Here is a 14,467-nt window from a genome sequence, read left to right on the forward strand (position 1 = left end):
TTTGCCACAATAAACAATCCTGCTGTAGAAATCCTGTGTTTATATCCTGTATGGTAGAGCTCCTGTCTCCATGAGTTAAATTCCCAACAGGGAAATGATGGATTGAAGGGTAAGCATATACTTTCAATTTTAGGAAATGTTGCTAAATTTACATCCAAAAAAAGCTCTTTAAAATTCCTATTCCCACCAGCAAAATGTGAATGACAGTGCCCTTTTCCTCACATCTCCACTAGCAATGTGTATTGTTGCTTTTTTCTTTTGCAGCCTGTTGGATATAAAGTGACAACTTATCATTAATTAACTTTTTGTTTTCCCGGCTGTCTGTGATCTCAAGAATCTTTCCAGGTTTTTTTTTTTTTTAGCCATTTTCACCTGATTCTTCACAGCTTTTGCCCAAAGCAAGGATATTTTAAAGGGATTTTTGCTTAGTAAAGAAGCTAGAAAAAATATTGCTAAAACATTAAAGAAAAGAGAAAAATAGGTTTTATCATGGTCACTATTATCTATATTTGATTTCTAACACTAAAAGCACTTGGGTGCTCAATTCGGCAGCACATATGCTAAAATTAGAACAATACAGAGAAGATCACATGGCCTCTGCACAAGGATGACATGCAAATTTGTAAAGCGTTTCATAGTTTAAAAATACATACAAACATACATGCATGCATAAATACATACATAAAAGCACTGGGGTGCCAGAAAATAATCTTGTGAGTGCTATTCAATTCTGGAATGTCTACTCTAAGGGCAGAACATGATTATTTCTCTCTTCATAAGGAATTGACTCACTGTTAGTGCTTTGTTTCTGACTGGACATTGTATTGCTGTATATGTTTAAGTAGGACTTGGTACTAAATAAAACCAGTCACATTTATTTGAGTGCCATTCAAAATACTTGTTTAAAAAAAAAAAAGAACAAAAATCAGTAGGGAAAGAAATTGTATTTTTAAGCTTCTAAGAAGATTTTATAAACAATGGAGCCCAGAGAACAAAAAAAGTCATAAAATGACTTGACAGTGTCCTTTTAAGTGAACATATGTGAGTTGATGCATCCATGTGTGTCCACATATGTCCTACATATGCACAGCCTGCTGCTAACCAACCAGATTGTTCGATGTGTATGTTTACTGTAAAACAAGCCGAAAGTGTTTGGTCTCTTTGTTAGAGAAACAGCTCATAATTTCAAGTATACAAACGTCAGTTGTTTCTCATTTCTTTTTTTTTTTTTCCAAGCCAAATGAGCTGTTGATGCCCAATTTGGCAGGATCCTAACTGAGGCTGACTCTTGGCCAGCTGCAGAAACCCAGCCCTGAAAGTTCAGGAAAATTTTTACAAGAATAAGGAGCTTTTCCTAATGGCTCCCTAAACCAGAGGAAGTTTCCTTAGAGCCTTAGCCAGCTTTTTCCCCACTCGGTATCCCAAAGGATAATCACTAACATTATTTTGGATACTAATGGATGGAGTTAGGGTGTGAAATGAGGGTCCTCCCTGACTTTGGTCAAATATTCTTCCAAAACCCACTGTTAACCGAAAACATCCTGGGGAGGTAGAGATTATTTCTGTGATAACAACTTTATCTATGAGTCCTCAGTCTCTCATCTTTCATTTCAGCATTTAGACAGTGCTCTGCAGCTTAAAATGGTGAATGAAGTTTGGACCAATTTCCAGTTGAAGATGGAGCCTTTGGATGGATTAGACCCCTACTTCTACAATCACAGCATTGAACTCAATTATCACTATCGGTATCCTCTACTACTCACATTAATATTCTCTGAATAGCAGGCTGTTGTGAAAAGAGCTCCTGCTCTGGAGTGGAAGAGTCTGTCCAGTCTTAGCTCCGTTGTTCCCTGGCTTTGTAGCCGTAGTAACTTCACGCTTCCAACTTCAGTTTCCCTATCAGCTATATGGAAATAATAATACGGATTTCCTAAGTTTCTGATGAAGATGAAATGAGATAACCTATATAAAGGATGATGCACAGTACTGGGGACACATTAAGTGCTTAATAAATGTGAATGCCCTTCTTCTCCATTTCTACTTTCCTCTCTCTAGTCCCTTCAAAGAGAGAGAGACCTGAGAACCAGGAGTATTTCTCAGTCAAGGAGCTAATCCAAAAGTCCCCAATCCCAAGGATGGGGTTTGGGGTAGAGGAGAGGCTGATTTCAACAGAAAAAATTCATTTAAAATGTTAAAAATAGCAAAAATAAAATGTTCTCTTTCGATATCATTGAGACTAGACTGATAAATATGAGTATGTGTTCATAAATGCATACCCATTTATTTAACACCTACTGTGTGCCTAGAATAGTGCTTGACAGAAGTGTCCATAAATACTTCTTAAATAAATGAATGAGGACCAAACCCTTAAAGCACCATCATAATTTCTTCTCTGATGCTTAGTTTCCTGGGATTTATTTATTGGTGATGATTCTCTGCTTTTCAAAGTGAATGTCATAGTAAGGAAGAAGTATGGGTATCTGTTGTCACTGTCTTACTCAGCCCCTGAAAAACAACCAGAAGCATCCTATCCACCTTTTAGTCTGAGAACACAGGCTCTTTCTACATCAAACCACCTCTCATTCCCTTTTCCCTTCCTCCATTCAACCTTTCAAAAGTTGTCCAGTATTTGGCCACAACTGAATAGTACAATTCCTCTTGCTGCAGGTGTCCATGTGTTTGGGGCAAAATGAGCCACTGTTGACAATTGTAAAGAAAGGGAGAACAGCTGTTTGCATCTGGATGTGGGGTAAGAAAGAGAGAACAGCTGGTGGCAGCTGTGGCAGACAAGAAAGTAAGCAAGTTAGCAGCTGCTGGTAATTCAGAATCTACTAGACTGCCTGGAATAATTGAAATCCAGAAGAAGCATGTGAGACTCGACTTAACTGCTTTACTGTATCCTGCTCTTCATTAGATCCGACTTGTCCTTCATTAGAGACATTCCCATGATAGCCACATGAGGACTCCCAACAGGAATATCAGTCCCCTCCTCCCCATCCATAACCTTTTGGAAAATCAAACCAAGAAAAGTAAAATGACACAGACGTTACTTCCAGTAAGCCCATGCTTATTTTTACAAGAAGGAAGCAGTCTATGGTTGACAAGGGAAGGAATGTTACCAGGAATGATGGTTCTATCATAAGAATGGGCAAAAATAATTCTTTCTATATTACAAGAGATTATGGTCATTTTGATGATGATCCCACACTTCAGAATTCAGTAGGCTGACATAGAAATGTGATAACTTAGGTGTAATATAAGCTTAAAAAAATACATTTTAAAACCTTGTCAGTGGTTTCAATGTTTCTTTTCTCATATGTATGTAATGCTGTGAATGTATATACATAGAAATGTTTCCCTGTTTTCTTTTTTATTTTTAATGAAAAGAAGAGAAAGACATCTTTACATCATGCATCTGGTGACAAAATGGTTGGTTGGTTTTTGTACTTCCCACTTCTAGTCATCTGGAATTCTAAGATAAACTGAGAGACCCAAAAGTATGTCATCTATTTCTCATCTTGTTCAACACAGAAGAAAAGCATCTCATCACTCCAATTTATAGAATTTCAGCTCTTTAGTTTCTGAGGTAAAGTTCAAGAGAAGAAAAAAGAAACTATCACAATGTTATGTATTAATAAATTTTATACAACTGAATGCCCTCAAATAAAAGATTAAGCAAATTATATGGTAAGCTATCTGTATTTACAGAAATGATAATTTTGCAGATAGAGATAGGGAAAATGCTCGTGATGTAGCATTCATGGAGAAGTCTGCTCAGATCATTCACACATTAAAAGTTAATGCAAAATATACACCATGATTGAAACTAAGGTAAAAGAATAAGCATAGGACAATATAAAAGGAATTTGTTAAAATAGAAGAAGCCAAAAGAAGATAGCAGAGGAGGAATCTTAAATTTTATTTCTTTTATGTTTTCTTTTTGTTGATAGATTATATTAGTATAAAAGATCTAAATAATAATTAAACTATTATGAAAGTTACTAATAAAATCGCTATATTATAAGCTCCATAAGGACTGGGTCCTTCCTTGTTTTTGATCACCTTTATCTCCAATGCCTGTCACAGTGCCTAATTACCAACAAATATTTGTTGAATGAAGAAGTCCATAAAATGAGTGAGTCATCTGCATTTTTAAACGACACTTGTAAAAGAAAGAATGAAACCATTTGCACCAATGGCATATGTATGACTGAGAAAAGAAGGATGGCTCTACTCAAAAGATCAAGTAGAAAGATCCCCAAAGATGTTCACTCACAGCATTTCGAAATCAGCTCTATTCTGCCTGGTGAGATATGTGGCCCAACCAGACCTAATGAGCCCCCACATTCTGAATTGGAAGGGAGAGAAACTAGCCAGTGCAAATATGCTTTCAACTCTAAGATAGGACTCTGTGAGTTGGATTAGGAGGAAAGGGAGAGGGAGTAGTTGCCAAAATGCTAATGTCCCAAGCACCTGGCCCTTAATTTACTGACCAGAATGGCCCATGACCAAGTTCCCAGATGTTTTGTGCTCCAGGTGAGTAGCTTTCCTCAAAGCAAATTTGATTAATATTTCTATCCACAGCTCCCCTCTCAAGTCCAGGCTTTGTTACCCGGTCTGGCATTGAAAGCAGTGCTTGAGTTCTAAATCAGGTAGTAAAAATATGAGATGCCATTCACTCTTGATTTTGCTGTCCCATTTTCCTGCAACAATAAGGTCCACAGTTGAAAGAATTTTCACTATGTCAAAGGATGCCTTTGAATCAGCCTTGTTTACTAAACTCTTCCCTGAGGAAATTGGGATAGACTCATCATTCCAATATGAACATCTTTATACAAAGTCTGTTTTCCAGATATCTTGAATCTTCCCCTAGCCTTGCTTATATAAAGTGTGAATGTTCCATGTTAATGTAAAGTACTCCCACACTCCAAACATGGAGTAACTCAAGACCCTGACAAATTTGTATGTTATCCAAAATATGTTTGCAGATTTTTCCCTCTTGTCTATAAAATAGCATTAAAGGAAATGTCTCGCTCCATAAATATAACTGTCAAGTGTTTAAACGACTTACACTTCATCATCATCATCACCAAAATCATAAACTGCCTATTTTTTGTCCAGGGCTGGGATTGTAGTATACTCGGCATATTCAACAGATATTTGAGTAACACACTGAGAAGATGCACCCACTAGGTTTTTATCAACCTTCCCTAAAGGGACCAACATCTAGTTATTTCCAGATATAATTTCTATATTAGAAGTGTGAAGGCTAATTTTATGTGTCAACTTGACTGGGCCATGGGATACCCAGATATTTGGGCAAATATTATTTGTTGTTTCTATAAGGGTGTTTTTGGGCGAGATTAACATTTAAATTGGTAGACCGAGCAAAGCAGATTGCTCTTCATAATGTGAGTGGGCCTCATCCAATCAGTTGATGGCCTGAATAGAACAAAATATCTGACTCTCCTCCGAGTAAGAAAGGATTCATCCTGCCTGAAGGCCTTCATACTGATACCTTGGCTTTTTCCTGCCTTGAAGTTGAACTTAAATATTTGCTTTTCCTGAGTCTTGAGTCAACCAGCCTTCAGACTGGAAGTACACCATCCATTTCTTCTCTTGGTCTCCAGCTTCACCAGTTCACCCTACAGATCTTGAAACTTACCAACCTCCATAATCACATGAGCCAAGTCCTTATAATAAATCTCTTTATATACACATCCTATTGGTTCTGCTTCTCTCAAGAATCCTGACTAAAACGATACATAAGATTTAACATACCATTCAACATATAAGATTCTATTCACTAATAGAGGACTCCAGAAAGAAGGGAGAGACTTTCTCTCCACCCAGATAACAATTGCATTGGCAGAATCTCTCTGATGTAACTATTTTGGAACTCTGGAGTCTATTGAAGGCTTGCAGTTTCCACTTGGATGGTAAATTGCAGTTAATTTTAGTCAATTTCAGTTCTTAGCATAGTAACTAACCCTCCTCCACCCTGGGTCCTATGGCAGGCAGCTCTGCCAGTGTTCCTGGAGCAGCCTGATCAAACTTTGCTGCAGCCAGGCTAAGCAAAAAAGATGCTGTCCTCTAAACATTGGAAATCTGTGCTCAGCTCACTGATTGCTGCTTCTGATCACAGAGGTACAGACAAAGAGGTGGGTGGCCATTGTTGTTGCAAGCCCCTCCCCTGCCAGCTAAAGTGACTTCTAGGGGATTTAAAGAACCAGGCCTTCACTTTTCACTTTTTCTCCTTTCAGGAGCCAGACATTAAAGTCTAGGACTTTTGGGGTGCCTGGTTGGTTCAGTTGTTAAGCATCTGCCTTCGGCTCAGGTCATGGTCCCAGGGTCCTGGGGTCAAGCCCCGAATCGGGCTCCCTGCTCGGCGGGAAGCCTGCTTCTCCCTCTCCCACTCCCCCTGCTTGTGTTCCCTCTCTTGCTGTGTCTCTTTCTGTCAAATAAATAAATAAATCTTTAAAAAAAATAAAATAAAATAAATAAAGTCTAGGACATTCAAAAACACCTGCATATTTGGAGAAAATTAGAAAGTGACTGCACATGCTCAGGAAAAAGCTCAGAAAAACTTTAGAAGACCTTAGGTTTACACCTCAGTTTGATCCTCATCATATAGACACGCTACAACAATCAAAAACAAACAAACAAAGAAAAAACAAAGACAATACTAAAACCCTGGGGAAGAGTGAGGATTTGATTTCCAGAGTTACCCAGTATGTCCACTGTACAACAAAAAAGCACAAAGCTTACAAAAAATAGGAAAGTGTGGCTCATTTAAAGGAAAAAAATAAATCAATAAATCAACAGACACTCTCCCTATAGACTTAATAGCAGGTCTCCTAGACAAAGACTTTAAAGCTCCTATCTTAAAAATGCTCAAAGAACTAGAAAAAGATGGGGAGAAAGTCAAGAAAATGATACGTGAACAAAATGGAAATATCAATTGATATAAAGTCTAAAAAGAACCAAAAAAAAAAAAGTCTGAAGCTGAAAAGTACAATAACTGAAGTGAGAAAAAAAAGTACAATAACTGAAGTGAGAAAAAAAAGGGATTCAAAGGCAGATCTGAACAGGCAGAAGAAAGTATCAGTGAATCTGAAGATAGAACAATGGAAATTATCAAGTATGACGAACAGAAAGAAAAAAGATTGAAGGAAAGCAAACAGAGCTTAAGAGACCTGTGGAACACCATAAAACTAATCCAGTAGAACTAAGATGTGCAAAGAAAATGTAGCATCTTTAGTTTCTTATCCTTATAAATTTAGTCTCTTCCAGATTGTGTCTGGTAAATGCTCAGTCTTTAAAGCTTTCTCCTTCTCTCTTGCTCCTACAGACTATGTCATCTTGGGGTACACAGGTACTAATGTGACTTCATGGCAGCAGGGGGTAGGGAATGGGACATCTTGGATCCCATTCACCATCTGAGTTCTTGCTGGTTCCTCCTGTAAGGTTGCTGTCTAGTGCCTGAACTGATACCTGCTAAGGTGAAAATGAACCTGTCTGTCTTTGGGGCATTGTACTGGCATTCACTATTGAAGTCAGTAACAGTAGCCAATTATCTCTAGTCTTGAACTCTTTCAGATCCCCCATTATGCTCTTTGTCCAGTCCCCCCAGTCTTCCACACAATCTGGTCCCACCCCTTTATTTCTCTGACTTCTTTTCTGTCATTCTTCCCCTTGCCTACCCTTCCCCAACCACATTGACCTTCTCTCTGTTCCTTGAACACACCTGGCATGTTCCTATCTCAGGGTCTTTATACTGCTAGTCTCTCTGTCTGGGATCATGGTTTGTTCCTTCACTATATTTGAGACTTTGCTCTGATGTCACCTTCCGTATAATATATTCCTTGACCATCTTATTTAAAACTAAACACCACTCCTGAGCTCCCACACTCCCTTGTTTATTTCCATGACAATTATCACCATCCAACATACCATATGATTTACTTACTTTTATTGTCTGTCTGCCTCCTTAAGAACATAGGCTCACTGGAAAGACTAGGGCTGGCAAATGGTGTAGAGAACTCAGAATTAATGTGGTCCTTGCTCCATGATCATGAGATTCAATGAAGTGCATCCATCCCTTGAGAAAAATTAAGCAATAAATGGTGGAAATGGTGGAATAAACAATAAGATTTTGTGTGGGATTGAGTCAGTAACATGCTTCCCCCACCCATTCCTGTCCTTCACTTTTCAGATTTCCGTATTTTCCTCATCTCAGTCTCTACTGGCTTTCATTTTTAAACTCCAAAGGTACTAACATGTTTAAAAATGTCTTAATTTTTGTCAAAAATTTATTGAGGGCCTACTTAAATTTTTGTATTAGTGAAGGGAAACACTGGCTGCTGTAACTAAAACATTTTAACCAAATAGAACCTATTCTTCACTCAAACTATCAACCCAATGTGTTATATGCAGCTGGCTGGTGGGTTTTCCATAAGAGGGGTTTTTAAGGGCCCAGGCATCTCCCAGGTTATGGCTCCACATGCCTTATCAATTGCTCAGCAACCAGGCAGGAGAGGAAACGGGGTGAAATAGATATCAGCTGCTTAACTACCTTGATGGCACACATCACTTCTGCTCACATACCATTGGTCCGAACTAGATCATGGTATATAACTGGATGTAAAGAGCCATGGAAATTGTAGTTTCTGCTTGGGCAACTGTTTCCCTGTGCTGATTCTATGCCATGGAAGGAAAAGCACAGATCTTGTTTCCCACTTAGCTGTTTCTACCATATATGTCGTATGGTGTGCAGGCATTCTCACATACATTTACTTCATTAATTCCTTCAACATCTTTATCAGGTATTAATATCATTTCCATTACACAGAGGAGGAAACACACTCAGAGCTAAGAACTGACCTCTCAAGGCTTTGGGATGTGACTTCAGTCATGGAGATTTGCATTTTTAACACAGGCTTTCTTGAGATATAATTTACATACTATACCATTCACCAATTTAAAATATACACGTCAGTGGTTTTTAGTACATTCACAGAGTTGTGCAACCATCACCATGGTCAATTTTGGAACATTTTATCACTCCCCCAAAAAAATGTGTGCTCAGGAGCACCTGGGTGGCACAGTTGGTTAAGCGTCCAACTCTTGGTTTGGGCTCAGGTCATGATTTTGGGGTCATGAAGTCGAACCCCGCATCAGGCTCCATGCTCAGTGTGGAGCCTGCTTAAGACTTTCTCTCCCTCTCCTTCTGCCCCTCCTCCCCACTCTCCCTCTCTCTCTCAAATAAATAAATAAATCTTTTTTTAAAGTAAAATAAAAAGAAATTTAAAAAGAAATGTGCACTCATTAGCATCTCCTTCTCATTTCCTCTTTAGCCCCTTTCAGCCCTAAGCAGCCACTAAACTACTTCCTTTCTCTATAGATTTGCCTTTTCTGGACATGTACTATATTTTGGCTAATTGAACGGTATGGAGTCATACTATGTAGGGCCTTTCACTTAGCATAATGTTTCCAAGGTTCACCCATATTGTAGCAGGCATCAGTATTTTACTTCTTTGGATAGCCCAACAATATTCCATTGTATGGATATACCACAAATTTGTTTATCCATTCATCAAGTGATAGACACTTGGACAGTTTCCATTTCTGCTTATTATGAATAATGCTGCTGTAAACATTTGTGAACCAGCTTTTATGTGAACACATGTTTTTATTTTTCTCGGGTATATACTTAGAAATGAAACTGCTGGGTCATATGGTAACCTGTGTGTTATCTTTTTTTTTAAGAACTGCCAGGTTGTTTTCTAAAGTGGCTACACCATTTGACAATCTTACCAGTGTAGAGTTAGTGTTCTAATTTCTCTACATCCTTCCCAACACTTATTTATCTTTTTTATTATAGTGGGGTTTGCATTTTGAAGGATGACTATTTCTGTCAACTTCAAGAATTATGAATTATGGCTCAATTCCTCCAGTAAGAAGCTAAGTAAGAACAAAGAGGCATAAGAAAAATTTTAAAGGATTTGTCTTCCGTGCTTTTTCTCCCCGGTATATCTTCCCTTAATCTGCCATTTGGATGCCCAGAAACCTGAAGCTGTGTTGTGGGATTCCATGAATGCTTGCCCTCCTTGGGTTTACCCAAAAAGTTCCAGACTTTTTCTAATCACTCCTTTCTTGACACTCACAATAAATAATTGGATGCAGGAAGTTTTTAGTCTTTTATTTTAACCCATCTATTTAGATCCTGTTGACTTTCAGTACTGAGAATTTTTTAACTTCTGTGTTTAGAAGTAGATCCTGTTGACTTTCAGTACTGAGAATCTTTTAACTTCTGTGTGTTTAGGAGTAGAAACCTTTACATCAAAATTATGCTTACATGGATGAATAATCATTCATTAGGAAAGTATGTTTTAGAGCTAATTTCTATTAAGCTACTTTAATTCCTTGATAAAATTTGTATTCCAAGGCATTAAGACATTTCTAAGTTTTTTCCCTTTTGATTTTTAATTTACTGAAATTCTTTTCATTGGAATCAGTTATTTTCCACATAAGGTTTAAATGAAAATGTTATTCAACATGGTTTTTCTTTCCCCTTGCTGTTCATATCAAATTTTTCTTGATTATAGTTTCTGCAATTGCATGAGTTCTTTTATGGTCATTACTTGTACCAAGTCCAATTGTCTCAGGTCAAATTATTTACACCCAAACTTAGTCAAAAAATTGGATTCTTACCTCAATTTTTAGGCAATAATAAGTTTCAACATGTGCCAATTTAGCTGTTGGCAATTTTATTTAGTGTTGGTTACTTTTGCCAAGTCTAATTTTTCTCTGTTCAATATTTGCATGTTTCAATGTGAGCATCAAGGCATGATTTGTCATCAGATTTCATCTCTAACAAATTTTACCATGTGCAGTTTCAATTGTCCTTTGTTTTGTGCTGATCATTCCTAACAGTAATATTTAGTATGAACTGGATAAAGGACTGATATTTTGGATTTTTTTTAGCTAATACATGAGAAAACTGTAAGAAGGTTCCCTTCAAAGCTATGTCAAAGTTATTCTGCTGTCTGGAGTTTCTCTGTATTACGACCTAATAATTCTTTAATGTATTTCCAATCAATTTGTGTATTCTGTACCAACCACCCATGCTGATGGCACAGCAACAGCAAATGAAGGGATCAGAATATCATTGGGTTTAAATGTTCCTGTGTCATGATATTCTAGGGGTTAAAATAATCCAGTGTCACAAAATTAATCTGTTCAATATGCTCTATATCTGATTCATCATTGGAATCAGCTGGGGAACTTCTTTAAACATACAGATTCCTAACCTATCTCTTCCCATCCCTGCCTGTCCCTGAAGCAAATGATCACTTCACAGATCTGGGATAGTCTCCCAGTATCTGCAATTTTTTAAAAAGTTCCTTTAGTGATTCTTATGGCTATCCACAAAGGTTTGGCTGTCTTCTGGGCTAAGCCATACCCAGAAAAGGGATATCCATATGGGTCATGCATATGTCACAATACTTCCATAACTTAAACTTACCAAAAAAGAGAAATAGGACATTAGGGTGGGGGGAAAGGAGACTGCTTGTGGCTAAGGAAGAATGGATGGGTGCACCAACCAGAAGGGTGCAGCAAAGATGTAAGAGGTGAGCAGGTAGTGGTCATCAATTTGGAGGTAGAGAGAAGGAGGTGGGAGCAAAGCAGCACAGTTCAGAATCTCTGTGCTCAAACTGGAGGCACGATGGGGTCTTTCCTTTTTCACAGCCCTTGTTCTACTTTGACTGGTGCAGGGTAGACTTTTAAGGCTGGAAAAGATGGTTCCTTGCTCTGTAACTAAATCATCAGGTCACCTGATACAGCAGATAAAAATTTCAGTCTACAATTCAAAATTGGAAAAACAATAGAAATTTATTTTCTGTGATTCAAGTTATTTTCTATTTTTGAGATGCCCATTCCCTATAGAAAGAAAAATAAGTTCCATCAGTTCAAAGTTGGCCCTAAAGTGGGTCTGAAGTAGGATGGCAGGACGGTGATTTTAGTGCCAATGTGTTTTGAAGGGAAACCTGTTATGGCACCTGCAGAGGCAGATGGACCCCCACTCAGAGTTTGATTTGGATGTTGCTATTGACGCCATCACACATATACCAAACAGGTAGGCAAAAACTTATTATTTACATAACTGAGATGTCTGGGAGGGAAGGGAAGGCCTCTCAAGCAAGTCCAAAATGGAAAAGCAAGGAAAGGAGACTGGTGTAGGTTTTTAACTGTGTTGAGGGGTTGGGGCTGAGGATGTGAGTCCCCCTGCAGCAGGAGCTTGTGGTTTTGCTCGTGCCAAAACGGTGAGCACTCAGGCCTAGACAAGATCAGCCTGCCCAGATGTGGTACAGAAGGGGAAGAGGAAGAGGTGAAATTTAACAGCTGTCAGCAGTCAAATATCAGAGTCCAAGTCTCCATTACAAAGTCATTTGTCTTTGATTTCACTTGTCCACACAGAAATCCTCTGAGCAACCAGCATCTTACTGATATATGGTCTTTAATAATAATTGTTATTATAGCTATTTTTGTTGATTAATTACAAAGTCCCAAGAACTGCCCTGTTTTACATGTATATTTCATTTAACCCTGACTGCAATCCTAGGACACAGGTACTATTATTATCCCACTTTACAGGTGAGGAAAGTGAGGCACAGGGTTAATAGCATCTGCCTCTCTCTGGAAAGAGTCAGAGCCAGGATTCCAACTCAGATTGTCTGGTTCTATACCTCTATTTCCTGTCCTCCCGGTTCTTCTCATCCTACCATGGCATGATATAACCGAGCTGCTTTGGTGCATGGGAAGTTCTACAAGCCTGTCCCTACTTCTAGAGCTTGCTGCTCCCATGTGACTCTAATCCCGAAAGCAGGGCTCTGAGCCCCACTCTGCAGAAATGGACCAGCCAGGATCTTGGCAGAAATCAAATGCACTTCCTAACTGGGTAATTTAAGATTTCATAAAGGAACTGTTTACAAAAATGTGAGCAGAGGTTAGGAAAAGCAACAAAGGAAGGGACAGGGAGCCATGACTACCTTACACCCAGCCAGAATAAATGAGGGGAGGAAGTGGCTACAGGAACCAAAAAAGGGAGCAGTGCGGAGACGGTCATCTGATAGAAACTGTGGCCTTTAGTTAAAGAGCACAGCTAGGAAGGCGAAGGAAGAAATACCGTGTTCTTCTTTTCCTCCTGTTCTCCGGATCTCTTGCCAATGTCTTCTACTGGTCAAACCCAATGAAAGAATGGAGGGGAAGGAAATTGTTCATAGTGTCCGTATGGATAGTTGCCCAGTGCACCAGGTAGGATAAAGGGTGGGAAGAGGATCTGTGGGGTACGGTAGATCATGACCACTGTAGGCTTTTATCATTGCTTTTATCGTTCCTTCTTATTATACTTTTATCACTCCTCTTCCCTTCTCTTCTCTCCCCAGGCTAGGTAAATAACAAACAGACAAACAAACATATATATATATATATATATACTCTCTCTCTCTCCTCACTCTGCCTCCCCATTTCTTAGGAACCTAGTCAACTGCAATACTACAGTGTGTGCCATATATTGGCTTAAATACAAAAAGATTTATCTGGCTCACATAACTAATTTTATGACCCAATGAGCCATCAAGGGCCCAGAGTCTCTCCATCTTTCAGCTCTACCATCCTTGGCATTCGGGCTTTCATCTTCACTCTGGTTGTCTCATGGTTCTAAGGTGGCTGCTCCTCCTTCAAGCATCACATCTATGTAACTGTGTAATAGGCAGAAAGAAGGATAAAGGAAAAGACTCTCAGAAATGCATCATTTACACCTCATTGGCTAGATTGTGTCACATGACCACCTTGGACTACAAGAGAATATGCCCAGCAAGTGGTGTTAGTTGAGAGATTTGGAGTTCCCTTGAAAAGGGTGGAGGGGCAGTGGGTTGAGTCTGGGTGGGTCAGTCAGGTGAGAGTCTGACTCTTGGTTTCAGCTCAGGTCATGATCTCCGGGTTGTGGGGATCAAGCTCCACGTCAGGCTCTGTGCTCAGCTCAGGGTCTGCTTGAGATTCTCTCCCTCTCCCTCTGCCCCTGCCCCCATCCGTGCTCTCTCACTCTCTCTCTCCCTTTCTCTCTCTCTTTCAAATAAGTAAATAAATCTTAACGAAAAGAAAAGGCTGGAAAGGAAATAGACACTGCATAGGCAGCTATCTGTGCCTGACATTCCATTTTTATCTATATCACAAATCTGCTCTGCTCTCATAACTCCTTAGGCCTTTGGAAATCAAATCCAGAAAGAGACTTACAGACTTGAGAGAATATACAGTGAAGCACATGATTGCTCAGCTAGTACAGGTTTCTCAGACCTTCTTGCAGCTAGGCGTGAACATGTGACCATCTTCTCAACAACTGAATGGGAGCAGAAGTGCTGTGTGCCCCTTGAAGTTAGGCCTTAAGACACAAGACCTTTGTTAC

The 14,467-nt window shown here is 39.0% G+C and overlaps 1 non-coding gene across 1 annotated transcript; it reads left to right on the forward strand.

Moving 5' to 3' along the window:
* Positions 1-536: 536 nt before the first annotated feature.
* LOC114215110 (U6 spliceosomal RNA) lies at positions 537-642 on the forward strand. The gene has a single exon (XR_003610537.1). It is a non-coding gene; the product is annotated as a U6 spliceosomal RNA (small nuclear RNA).
* Positions 643-14,467: the final 13,825 nt, after the last annotated feature.

The sequence above is a fragment of the Eumetopias jubatus genome, unplaced genomic scaffold, assembly GCF_037043125.1.
Source record: "Eumetopias jubatus isolate StellerSeaLion01/CBP00866 unplaced genomic scaffold, mEumJub1_p1.0 scaffold_8, whole genome shotgun sequence".
NCBI classification, from domain to species: Eukaryota; Metazoa; Chordata; class Mammalia; order Carnivora; family Otariidae; genus Eumetopias; species Eumetopias jubatus.